Source organism: Bidens hawaiensis, unplaced genomic scaffold (genome assembly GCF_021521415.1).
Source record: "Bidens hawaiensis isolate Kalapana, Puna unplaced genomic scaffold, B.hawaiensis_p1.1 tig00014412_1, whole genome shotgun sequence".
Taxonomy (NCBI): Eukaryota; Viridiplantae; Streptophyta; class Magnoliopsida; order Asterales; family Asteraceae; genus Bidens; species Bidens hawaiensis.
In genome coordinates, this window is record NW_027492252.1 from 461,259 (window position 1) to 472,804 (window position 11,546).

The following is an 11,546-nucleotide window of genomic DNA, read 5'->3' on the forward strand; positions in this document are numbered from 1 at the left end:
AGCATGGCATTACCTTCCATCTCAGATATAGTATTATGAACCCCAGGGGGAGCAAAGTTAGCCAAAACCTCAACATAAACCTCCGGATCCTTAAAGCTATCACCAACTTTAACACTCCAATCAGGAACATAAACCTCATCTCCACTCAAACCTTGAACAGTGTATGTCGCAACCTTTTTACCAATTGATTTATTCTTCTTAGACACAACCAAACCCTGCTCCTTCTCCGCCTCTACACTCGGACCCTGATCCTCAGCAACCTGAACATCATCACTAACATCCACAGGCTCATGTGAAGATGATGGACCAGAAGACTTCAACAAACGCCGATTAGAACGGCGGGTAAAAACCTTAGGAGCAGTGGACTTAGAGAAACCTTTAACATTCGGAACACCCACATAACCAGAACCTTCGAACCTATGCTCTATTCCTCGAACAACAGCGCTTTCATCAACAGTAGCTGCAACATCCCCAAATACAACATCGGAATTGTCATCACTCTTCACAAAATCCAAAGCCTACATAACTACAAAAACAAAGGAAATTTGTCAACAAACATATCACGGAAACAAAACAAATTCAAGATAAGCAAATGCATACCCTTATCATTTCTTATAAGCACGGGATCACGATTATGCTTATCCCACAACTTGTTAATTCCTAACAAAACAAGAAGATGTTCGGGAAAAGGGCGAAGACATGATGGACACTTCCTAATAGATTTCAAAAACACATCGTTTAACTCCGAGTTAGATGACTCCGGCTCATTCAAAACGACCTCGGGTTGTCTCCAAACAAGTTTAAAAGGAACAATGGAATCGGAAACGAAGAAAAAATGATCCTTTCGGGAACCAAGGGTCGTAACCGTCGAAGATATTAGACAAGTATCAACCTGAGTATGCTCAAAGGTATACCAATCGTCGTTCTTCGCTAGACGGAAGAAACGGCGAAAACACAACAGCGACAGATCAAACCCTAAAGCCCTGCATAAAACTTCAAAATGCAAAACCCTAGCAAGCCCCAATGGATGAATCTGACCAAAGGATATACGGTAATACTCTAACACATTCAATACAAATATTGAAAAAGGATGACGAAGGTTAGAAAACTCGAAATGGCGACAATAAAGAGCATCGACCCAGCCGGACAACGATCGATCGACGCATCAGCCGGCGGAGCCACAGGTTTAAACTCTAAACCTATACCCCAATCAAGGCAAAACGATTCGACTTCCTCTTGGGTTAATCAGGAATAACTCACCGATAAGTCCTTACGGACACCCATAATTTCGAAAGAAAAGGGGAAGATTTGAACTAACCTGGTGAAAGATCGAACGGAACTTGATAAATGTGTTTGGAGAATGAGGAAGTGTAAAAGAAAACTAAAGAAAATGAGCAGTTGATAATATTAATAAGCAGTTATTGGGAACTGCTATTTGCAAAAACCACCCAATCAATCACATCAACTGTCTTGTCAGAAATTTAAAAAATAAGCAAAACCGTTCAAAGCCTCGAAGCCTTTAAGCAATAACAAAATGTGTGCAAAAGTCAGACGCCTTCGAGCCTACTTCCCAAAAACCTCTGACTTGGGGGGATGATGACGGGGGTAGCCCAAAGTCTGGTAAAATGGCTTTCACACATTAACGCTAAAAATGTTAGAAGGTTAAAAGGTTCGTTTCCCCCCCCAATAAAGAAAAACAAGTACGTGAACAGTAAAAGCACGTAACAGTAACACGTCAAATAACTGTTCATATCATCCCTCAGCCGTAAAAGAGGGGATATGCACAAAAAAGTATATTGTTATATATCATTAACCATAAGTCAATAACCTCCCGCGAATAAAAGGGTCAGCCCTCTACCACAGAGATTCACTAGTTTACCCATCGAACAAAAAGCTTACATTCCTTTCTCTATATAAAGAATGTAAACTCAGTCATGAAGTACGCCATATCTGGGAGTTAACACGTACTCTCTGATCTTCTCTTCTTTCTAGAGAAGCTTGCACTTTGCATGCTTCTTTCTTACTCCAAAAACTACATAGCTTCACTAAGAACTCGCATCCAAAAACCAGTTCCAACATCTCGGTCTTGGATCCTTAGTGAACTATAACAAATAAAAACTAAACTAGTGAACCTCTCTCTACGTTTTGCAAACGTAGAGGGACCCGATGACCTGCGTAGGTTAACCGGAACCCTTGAAGCCTGTTAGCGTAACCAGTCTATTTACTATCATTGGTCTTATAATTGTTGTAGCAACAAGTTGGCGCCTACCGTAGGCCTACGCCGCTTACTTTATCTTAAAGACTAGTTGTGTAGCACTAGGGATTAACTACGTATGATTAGGGTGAAATAGGTTACTAATTCAAGTTCAGAATAGCTTTTAACTTTTGGGTTGTCAACCATCTCGGAAGCAGATTTCAGCAAAAGTTGTGCTTTGAAAGACAATTACAGGTCTGCTCATACACCGTGCTTTGAATGACTCGTTGCATGCTTAACAATCAGCATTTGACTTTTCTTGAAAAAAAAACAATTATTTTTTTTCCTATTTTGTAATTATAAAATTGATCATATTTGTATTGTAACACAGGTATAGATGTCAATGCACATGATATATGTCTTGTGGAAGACAATTGTGAAAGCCCGGTAAGCCTAACTGTTTTTAATTATAGCTTTCATATCCAACAAGTTAGTTTCTAATGGTATTTTCCTATGTAAAATGCTTTTTTTACTTTTCAAAGGCAGGGGTATTTTGGGAATTTGATATTTTTCAAAAAGGATAACAAAAGTCAAAGGCATTCTAAGAACAAGTTCTTAAAATTAGGCATTACATAGGTTGGGTTTTGTCATTCTTAGTGTATTCTTACTGTAGTCAACAGTTTCTTTGGTAATTTAGTTGGGTCAAACTCACGAGAAGTACAACTGTACAAGTATGATCCTGTTAAGTTTTGGTTAATTTTCAAAATAGGTCTCAGATGGGCTATCCAAGTTAGCGAAGCCACTGCTCTTTCGTACTCTTGAGATCTCAGGTTTGGGTTATGCCCATTTAAATGCACTTTTTGGTACTCTAGAGTTGAAATGTGTCAAAACATTTGTTGTGGAGACACATACTCAAACTGATTATAAATCAAAATTGGATGTTTATGTCAATGCAATGGTTATAGCTAAAGGGTGTTTTGTGAATAATGAAGAAATGTGGAAGAACTGAATAATTTGGTACATTAGTCTGGAAACTTTTGGATGAGTCTGGGAACAATTTGTTATTGTTTAGTCTTGACTACATTAGGCAAAACTAATGTTGCTTTTACTTGTTATGGATTATTGATGTTTTGGTCAAAGTTGGTCTTATTGCTCAAGAGGTTGATTTTATTGATCATAATGTTGTTAGACTATATGCAAAGCGAAATGGAGAGGTTAACTTTAATAAAGGTTGATTTAGTCCATCATAGAACCATTTAGATTTGATTGTTGGGTTAAGTGACGGGCTATGTAAACATGCTTGTGTATGGTCATTCTAAAAATTAGCAATTTGGTTGATGCCCTTTTTGACACAAGCCTGAAAATTGTGTCTCACTCATCATGAACCCGAACACGATGGTGTATTCGTTGGTTGACACGAGCACGCCCCCTTTAATTCGAAAAACGAAATTTATTTACTTTTTTATATTATTACTTTAAAATTCTAAATCTATTTATTAATTTTGTATTTGTTCAACAGTTGTGTTTAAAATTTATCTTGTTTTTAAGTTTATATATTTGTATTTCTTAAGAAAATAATAATTCTTTTAAAAAAAGAAAACAAGGATTATCAACACTTTGACTTATATAATCAAACCTGTTTCAACCAATTTCAAATTAAAAAAGAAATAATCGACTCTGGAATCAAACTCATAAATTTTGTTGGCTTGGAATTCTTGTCATGAGTTTGAATTTGTTTCGTACGATGGAAGACATAATTGTCGACCACGCAATGTATTTTTAGGGAGCACTATTGTATAAAAAAATCATAAACTCCAATCTTTTATTAATATCTATAGGTGCTTTTTTTGGGTATTATGTTCAACTAGATACAAATGTGAAGGGGTCCTTAATGTTAAATAAAACTTTACACATGTATTTTCAAATGTTGACCCTTCATCACCATACAAAACCGCCATGAGCCATTGTAAGTGGCTATACTTTATAACTTTAGATGGAAGGTCCTACATTAAATAAAGATTGGGTTCTGTTAAGTTGAGTCAAAATGGGGTAGGACTTAGGAGCATAATTAACACATGTCGATTTTTTTATAAATTTGTTCTTTTATCAAATGTGTTTTGTAAAAATCGAATTGTTTTCAATAGGAACAACTATGTATGTTTAGGTAAAACGGATTATAAACCATACGGATCAGGTGGTAGTATTTTTATAATTGAAGGTATCGAAATGGACCACGATGACATGGTTTATTGGTTCGTAACTTCGTATTTCCAAGCTGTACTTGCATTGTTTGGATTCCCAAATGACATCTAAAGGCCAATGCCCGTTGCGATGCGGTACCATAACCAACCAGCCTCCTACCGACCAAATCCCTGTTGCGTTCCGCTACAACGCGCGGGCTCTACTACTAGTTAAAAATTAGACATAAAAACTAGTTATAAACATTAGCTAAGGTTTTGTATCACCATTTTTTTTATATAAATTTGATCATATTAGGATTTTATTTTAGTTTTTTTGTTTGGTGACTATCGCGTATGTAGGTAACCTACCGGTCATATCACAACAAATCAATCGATACCGATTGAATTCCCTTCACGTCTCGCCACAACGCACGAGTTTAAAGCAACTAGTTTTTATATTAACCATAGTTTTCTCGTTTAACCTAACGACCATTTTCTAAAGTAAGCAAAATTCCTATGGATCAATTCTTTAAAACCATTGGGATGAAATCCATAATTGCACTCAAATCACACAGGACCACCAATGTAATTTACTCTTAAAATCGGAAGAACTTGTGATAGACTTATAGTATATCAAAAAAGCAAAGGAATAATAAAGTGCTGGTTAAATCAATTACGAAGCTGAATTAAATATTTTATAAAATAGATATTTTAATTAGAATAACTTTGATTCTTAAATAATTAATAATAATAAATTTTGATAAAATGAGTTCTTTTAATAAAGTTATTAAATAAATCTTAATAATTAATTAAGATTAATAATTAATTTTATGATTTTTTTTTTTAAAAATTATATGATTTTCTTTTCTATTTTATTAGAAATGAGACATAAAACTAATTATAAACATTAGCCAAGGTTTTATTACCATTTTTTAGATATAAATTTGATCATATTACGACTTTATTTTAGTTTTCTTGTTTGGTGACTATTGGGTATGTAGGTAACACGCCCTTGTCAGTCATATCACAACAAACCAAACCGATACTGATTGAATTCCTTCCACGCCTCATCACAACGTAAGATTTTAAAGCAACTAGTTTTTATATTAACAATAGTTTTCTTGTTTGACCTAACGACCATTTTCTAAAGCAAACAATATTCCTATGGATCAATTCTTACTTTAAAACCATTGAGGATGTAATCCATGATTGCACTCAAATCATATGGGACCACCAATGTAATTTACTCTTCAAAATCGAAAGGAACGTGTGATGGTATATCAAAAAAGCAAAGATATAACAATAAAGTAAATTCCATGGAAGTGGCTTGGGTTAAAAACGAGATATTGTTCTTAATGTTTAAAAATTACCTCTACAATGTAACAATGCTTACCTGTCTTCTTTGGTTTCATATCTCTAGTCCAAAAAGATAATTGGATTGGTTTTTGACGTTAAGTCAATACGAGTTTACTTTTTATGTGAAATTTATCTTCTTTTTTCTCTATCAACTCTTTTTTTACATGGGTTTCTTCCCAATCCAATCTATTGCAGACTCGTCGGTCAGTTTTTGAACACCTCATCAGCATCAAAGGTGAATTTCCTAATTTGTTATTGTAAGCAGGCTATTCAATCCAAACTTTCTAAATGATTTCTTAAGGTTAAAAGAGGCTTCTTCCTCGGTATGAATATATTCCGATAGCTTGAAGACTAGCAGAAAAACCATTATTTTACGTTCAGCTAGTACCAAAAAGGCTACTCCAAGTAAAAGTGAGAATTATTCCAAGTATTTTAGGTGGAACAGCCATGCACATTTTCTATTTTATATTCACTCAAAACCTTTTTTTTTGTTTTGTTTTTTTTTTTTTGGTTTTTTTTTGTTTTTGACAAACAGTCAGGCCTATGGATGGAACTCTGCCTTGGTCTTGATCAAGGAATCACAAGAGATGTAAACGGTGTTTTTTTATGTCTATTTAAATTATCTGTTACACCATCTGAGGCTAAGGATGTTGAAGTCATGTGTGTAAAGATAGATTATAAAGCCTTTTGCAGCATTGATTGATGTTAAGGGGGATTACTTGGGCTGGTCAGGCTGTTTGTTTGCGAAGGCTCAAGGACTTATAAATCATTTTTTTGTGTGTTCAAAATCGGAATGAGCATTTTGTCCCAAATACTCGTACCCGTACACGTACTTGTACTTGTACCGATTTAGCTTATTCGGTACGAGTATTGGTACTCAATTTTTGTTGAAATTTGGTACGGGTACAGGTACGGTACGGATACATTTGGTATTCTGTACATGTTTGGAGTATATAAAGGTTTGATCGGGATCCTTCATATATAATATATAAAATAAATTCTCCGACCATGTTATTATTGAATAAGTACCCAACGTTTCTTCAAAATTAAATAATATAACATCCAAAACTCGAACCAACAAACAAATCACTTAAAGTCGGTGACCGAATTAGGGTTCTTCAATACTATCTTATCATTAAATCGACAGCCAATTTGGTACTTGTATTAATTTGGTACCCGTCACGTGCATGTGAAAGTACCGGTACCTGGACTAATTCAGGTTGTTTGTTACTCGTACCAGTACCGGTACCGGTTTCAAGATCGTCGAAGATTTGAAAATAAAAAATGCAAAGTGGAACAAAAACGAGTATTGCATCGAAATAGCCGTACCATACCGAAAAATTTGGTACGAGTATTGGTACGTGATTTTATTGATTTTTGGTACGAATACAATCGGGTACAGATACGGGTATGGATACAGGTTCACATGTTTAGATTTTGGTGTGTTGAATTGATGTGCCCGGACATGACAGATATATCTATTTATTCATGTCGTATTATCCCACACTCATCCCTAGTTCAAAATGCAGTCTTGGGTATATTATCTTCGTTGTGTATATTATCTTCGAACACCCGAATATGATATTTGGCTTGAGTTTCAAATACAATGCTCATGAGCTCAAAAGCCTCTTCCTTAGCGGGAGGGCATTCTTTTCTTAAACTTATGGCCTTCGCCTCTGGCCTGACCAGGAAATAGAGAATCCAACCCCCTTTTCAAATGTTACACTAAGTGAATGTGAAATTTATCCCTTTTGTATTCAACTTAAAACCCTATAGAAATTGAGCCTCTTAACATCCTATTTAATCATCTAACCACCCCCACTAATATAGAATTTACCTAGGTAGATGATTATAAAATTTCTATTCAAATTCATGACCTTTGTAACATGTAATTCAATTTTATTTCTATCTTGAAAGTACTTATTTTGGAAAAAGAAAAAAAGGACCTAATCAGGTTATAAAATCTCCACGAAGGGGTTGGCATAGGGCTGTTCACGAACTGAACTGAACCGAACGCGAGCATGCTCATACTTGGTTTGGTTTGAAAGCGAGCCGAACTGAGCGGATTGAATTTAAAGAAACGAGCGATATCTTTATGCTTGAACTTGGTTTGGTTTTGAAACCGAGCGGCTTGGTTCGGTTTGGTTTTGCTTGATTTCGTACAAAGTTTCCAATTTTAAATTTCTAAAACTTCAAAATATCATTAATTCAAGACTTTTAATTCTAAATTGTCTAAACTTTCACCTTTAAAATGTATAAAACTCATAGTTAACAACAAAACATATATAAAACGAGTGGCTATGGTTTAAATTTGAACTTTGAATTCAACACAAAAGAGGAAAATTTTACAAACTTTAAAAAATAGTATACTTTTATATATATACATAAAGATTACATATAAAACTAATAAATAAAAAGTAATTCGAGCAAAACGAACCGAACCAAACCGAGCGAGGCTTTGCTCGTGCTTGGATTGCTTTTAAACCGAGCCGAGCCGAACCGAGCCGAACGGCTCACTTCCAAACCGGGCCGAAATCAAACGAGCATTTTTCGAGCAAAATTCAAACGAACAACGAACGAGCGGCGAGCAATTTTGGCAGCCCTAGGTTGGCATACCTAAAAATGGATTAAAGGCTCGAGTCTAATCAAGGAGATGTTTTGACATATATATATATATATATATATATATATATAATCCACTTTGTTTTGTTATTATTATGCTACATGACACAAGCAAAAGAAAGAAGATTTAACCGCCGTCTGTTTTTCTTTTTCTTAAAACTCACCCCAACAATAATACATTTAAAAAGTTATGGATTATTCGAAAAAGAAAGGACACATGAATCTATGTTAGGTGTCAAAAGGCGTGTTGTGAGATGAGATGAGATGAGATGAGATGAGATGGTCTGCAAGCTGTCTGTACGTCGTACCTCACTTTCTCATATACCATCCAAATTCAGTTAACACGTTTCTTCAATAACTAATTTCCACCACATGTCCCTAGCAATATCTAATCGCCCTTACCTTATTTTAAACATGCAATTTTTATAAACCAATTATTTGTAACACATATTAATAATATTAATATTAATAATCCGTTCTCTGTACAAAATTATTTCATTTTTCTGTTAAAACGAAATTTAAACACTTCGCCGTCGTCTCCGTCACCGGCACCGGCGATTCAGATTCTCCGGCCGACCAACAAAATTGATTTAATAATTCTAATGGATCCTATTAATCCCAAACCTACTCGCCACCGCCGCCTCCGCCGCCGCCCTAACTCCGTCGTTACCGCCGGCAACATAATTCCTCACCTCCATCCTAATCATCTCCTGCACCACCGACAAAAACTCAGTCGCCGGAAAAAAATTCTCCGACGATCCCATAACCGGCGCAGGAGATTGTCCAACCGACGACGGTTCCGATGAGTCAACTCCGGGAAGCGATAAGCTTAACATCGTCGACGGCTCATCGGCGGCAGCGGTGTTCGCCGGAACCGGCGCCGGCGAAGAAGCCGGGACGCTTGACTCGCTGACGTCAGATCCTGAGGGACTACCCGGGTTAAAATAAACGGGTACGGGTACACCCGACCCGGCGCTAACGGATCTTTTCAGCAACGGTTGTTGTATCGTAAACTGATTGAACTCTTCGTTGGTCATGGACGAACACTTTCTTTTCAAAGTGGAGTTCCAGTGGTTTTTAATGGCGTTATCGGTCCGACCCGATAACAGGCGGGCAATGGTGGCCCATTTGTTTCCGAAGCGGGCATGTGCCCGGAGAATGGTCTCGTCTTCCTCCGGCGTGAAGGCACGGTGTTCCACCTCCGGCGAGAGCTGGTTGCACCACCGCAGGCGGCAGGACTTTCCGGATCTTCCGGGTATGGTTTTGCTGACGAGTGACCAGTTTCTGGGGCCGTATTGGTCGACGAGTTGTTGGAGCATTTGGTCTTCTTCGGGGCTCCAAGGACCTTTGATCCGATCCATATTATTAATAAGTGAAGTTGAAGTGAATAATAATAATAATAAGTGGTGGGGTTGGTTATACTTATATGAGTCAAGTTGAAGGATGAGGATGTAGTGGGTTTTATATAAGGGTGGGGCTGTGAGGGAAGTTGCTGTGACGGTAGCAACAGCTTGTCTTTGGGATCCAGCTGGATATTGGCCACGCGTCACAATATTGCCTTCATCCCCTTTACACATATGCTATCAATCCTATTCTTTTCTCTCTCTTTTTTTTTAAACTATTTTATTTTAAATATATATTCATGTAATGAATTTTCATATTACATTTTTGCATTCATGTATATAATTTAACTAGGCTAATTAAGAATACTTTTTTTCTGTTAGTATTTTTATATAATACTCATTTACTCTTATTAATAATTAGAAGAAAACTAGTTTATTATCCGGCGTGTTCAATCAGACAGTTCGAATCTTTTTATGTATCTCACGCTGCAATAGTACACTAACGTGAATTCAGTTAGTATGGATTATGTTAATCTAAATATCGACACAAAACTAGAAAAAAAATAATCTTTTAAAGCTGAAAAGTGTGTTGACGCTCATATAACTTATAATAAAAAAAAATAACATATTAAAAAAGTCGTAACCGTAACGATAGATAATTCGTTTAGTAATACACAACAACGCAACAACAAGTCAACGCGATAAGATCGGAATTGGATAACTTCTCTACGGTACCGGAATTAATCTTAGAAAATAAATTTATCAAGTTAACATAATCAAAATAAAAAACCAAAAAAAATAATAGCGATGTATAGTGTATGGTAACAAGAATTAACATATTTAAAACAATGCTTATTAGATCGTAAAACCAAGGCGCTCATTAAACCTGAACATTGCGGCGGAAAATCGATACGCAGTTAATCGGTATTATTTCCGTAGATAATGGTACCATACATAAGCACAAAATAAATTCATTAAATTAACATATAAAAAAATAAATATGTGAAATGAATTTAATTTGGTCGGTAAAACCCTCGCGTTGTAAGTCCCTAACGTTGATATGGTGAGTCGTCGCAAATTCAGACAGTTTCGGTTACGTTCTTTATGGTACTTGAAATAAAACAAAAAGGTTAGTAAAATCCGTACATTGGTAAACCCGAGTGTCGTCAGTCTTGGATGTTGAGATGGTGAGTGTAAGCGAATTCGGCCGGTTTTCGTCATGTTCGTTATGGTACCAGAACTAAAACAAAAAAATAATATAAAAAATTGAGTTAGACCAACGAGATGGCATCTGTTGGTAAAACTAGGGCGTTGAGTGTAAGGCCCCGTACCCGGTGTCCCTACTTTAGCGTCGGATTTACTCATAAACACAATTCTTACAATCAGAGTTAATTAAAACTTTCGCAGAAACGTTAACTTAAAACATTCGTTACAAAACATTATATCTTTTCTTTGATACCATAACACAAAACATTATATTAAAAACATCATTTCTTCCATCTTCAGATGCCAGTCGTTCGATCCATGCCATGTGCCATCCTCATGCTAGCTCTTCAGTCTGATCACCTGCGTGCATACTAAAAGTCAGCTACGCTGAGTGAGTTCTAGTTAATCAGGCAACTTGTCATACAACCACTACACACAACATATGCGTATCCGAAGACACATAATCCACTGTCTAACCTGCTACTGCTTAACCACTTAATTACCCCTACAGCTTAGCCTCTTAATTACCCCTACAGCTTAGCCACTTATGCCACTTTATGCCACTTTAATAACGAATAACGTTATGCCACTTTAATAACGAAGTCACGCATAGGCTTACCCTACCACGTACTATCGTCATGCCAC

The 11,546-nt window shown here is 36.3% G+C and overlaps 1 pseudogene; it reads right to left on the minus strand.

The window, feature by feature from the left end:
* Window positions 1-8,637: 8,637 nt before the first annotated feature.
* LOC143546681 (transcription factor MYB73 pseudogene) lies at window positions 8,638-9,760 on the minus strand (annotated as a pseudogene).
* Between the last annotated feature and the right edge of the window lie 1,786 nt (window positions 9,761-11,546).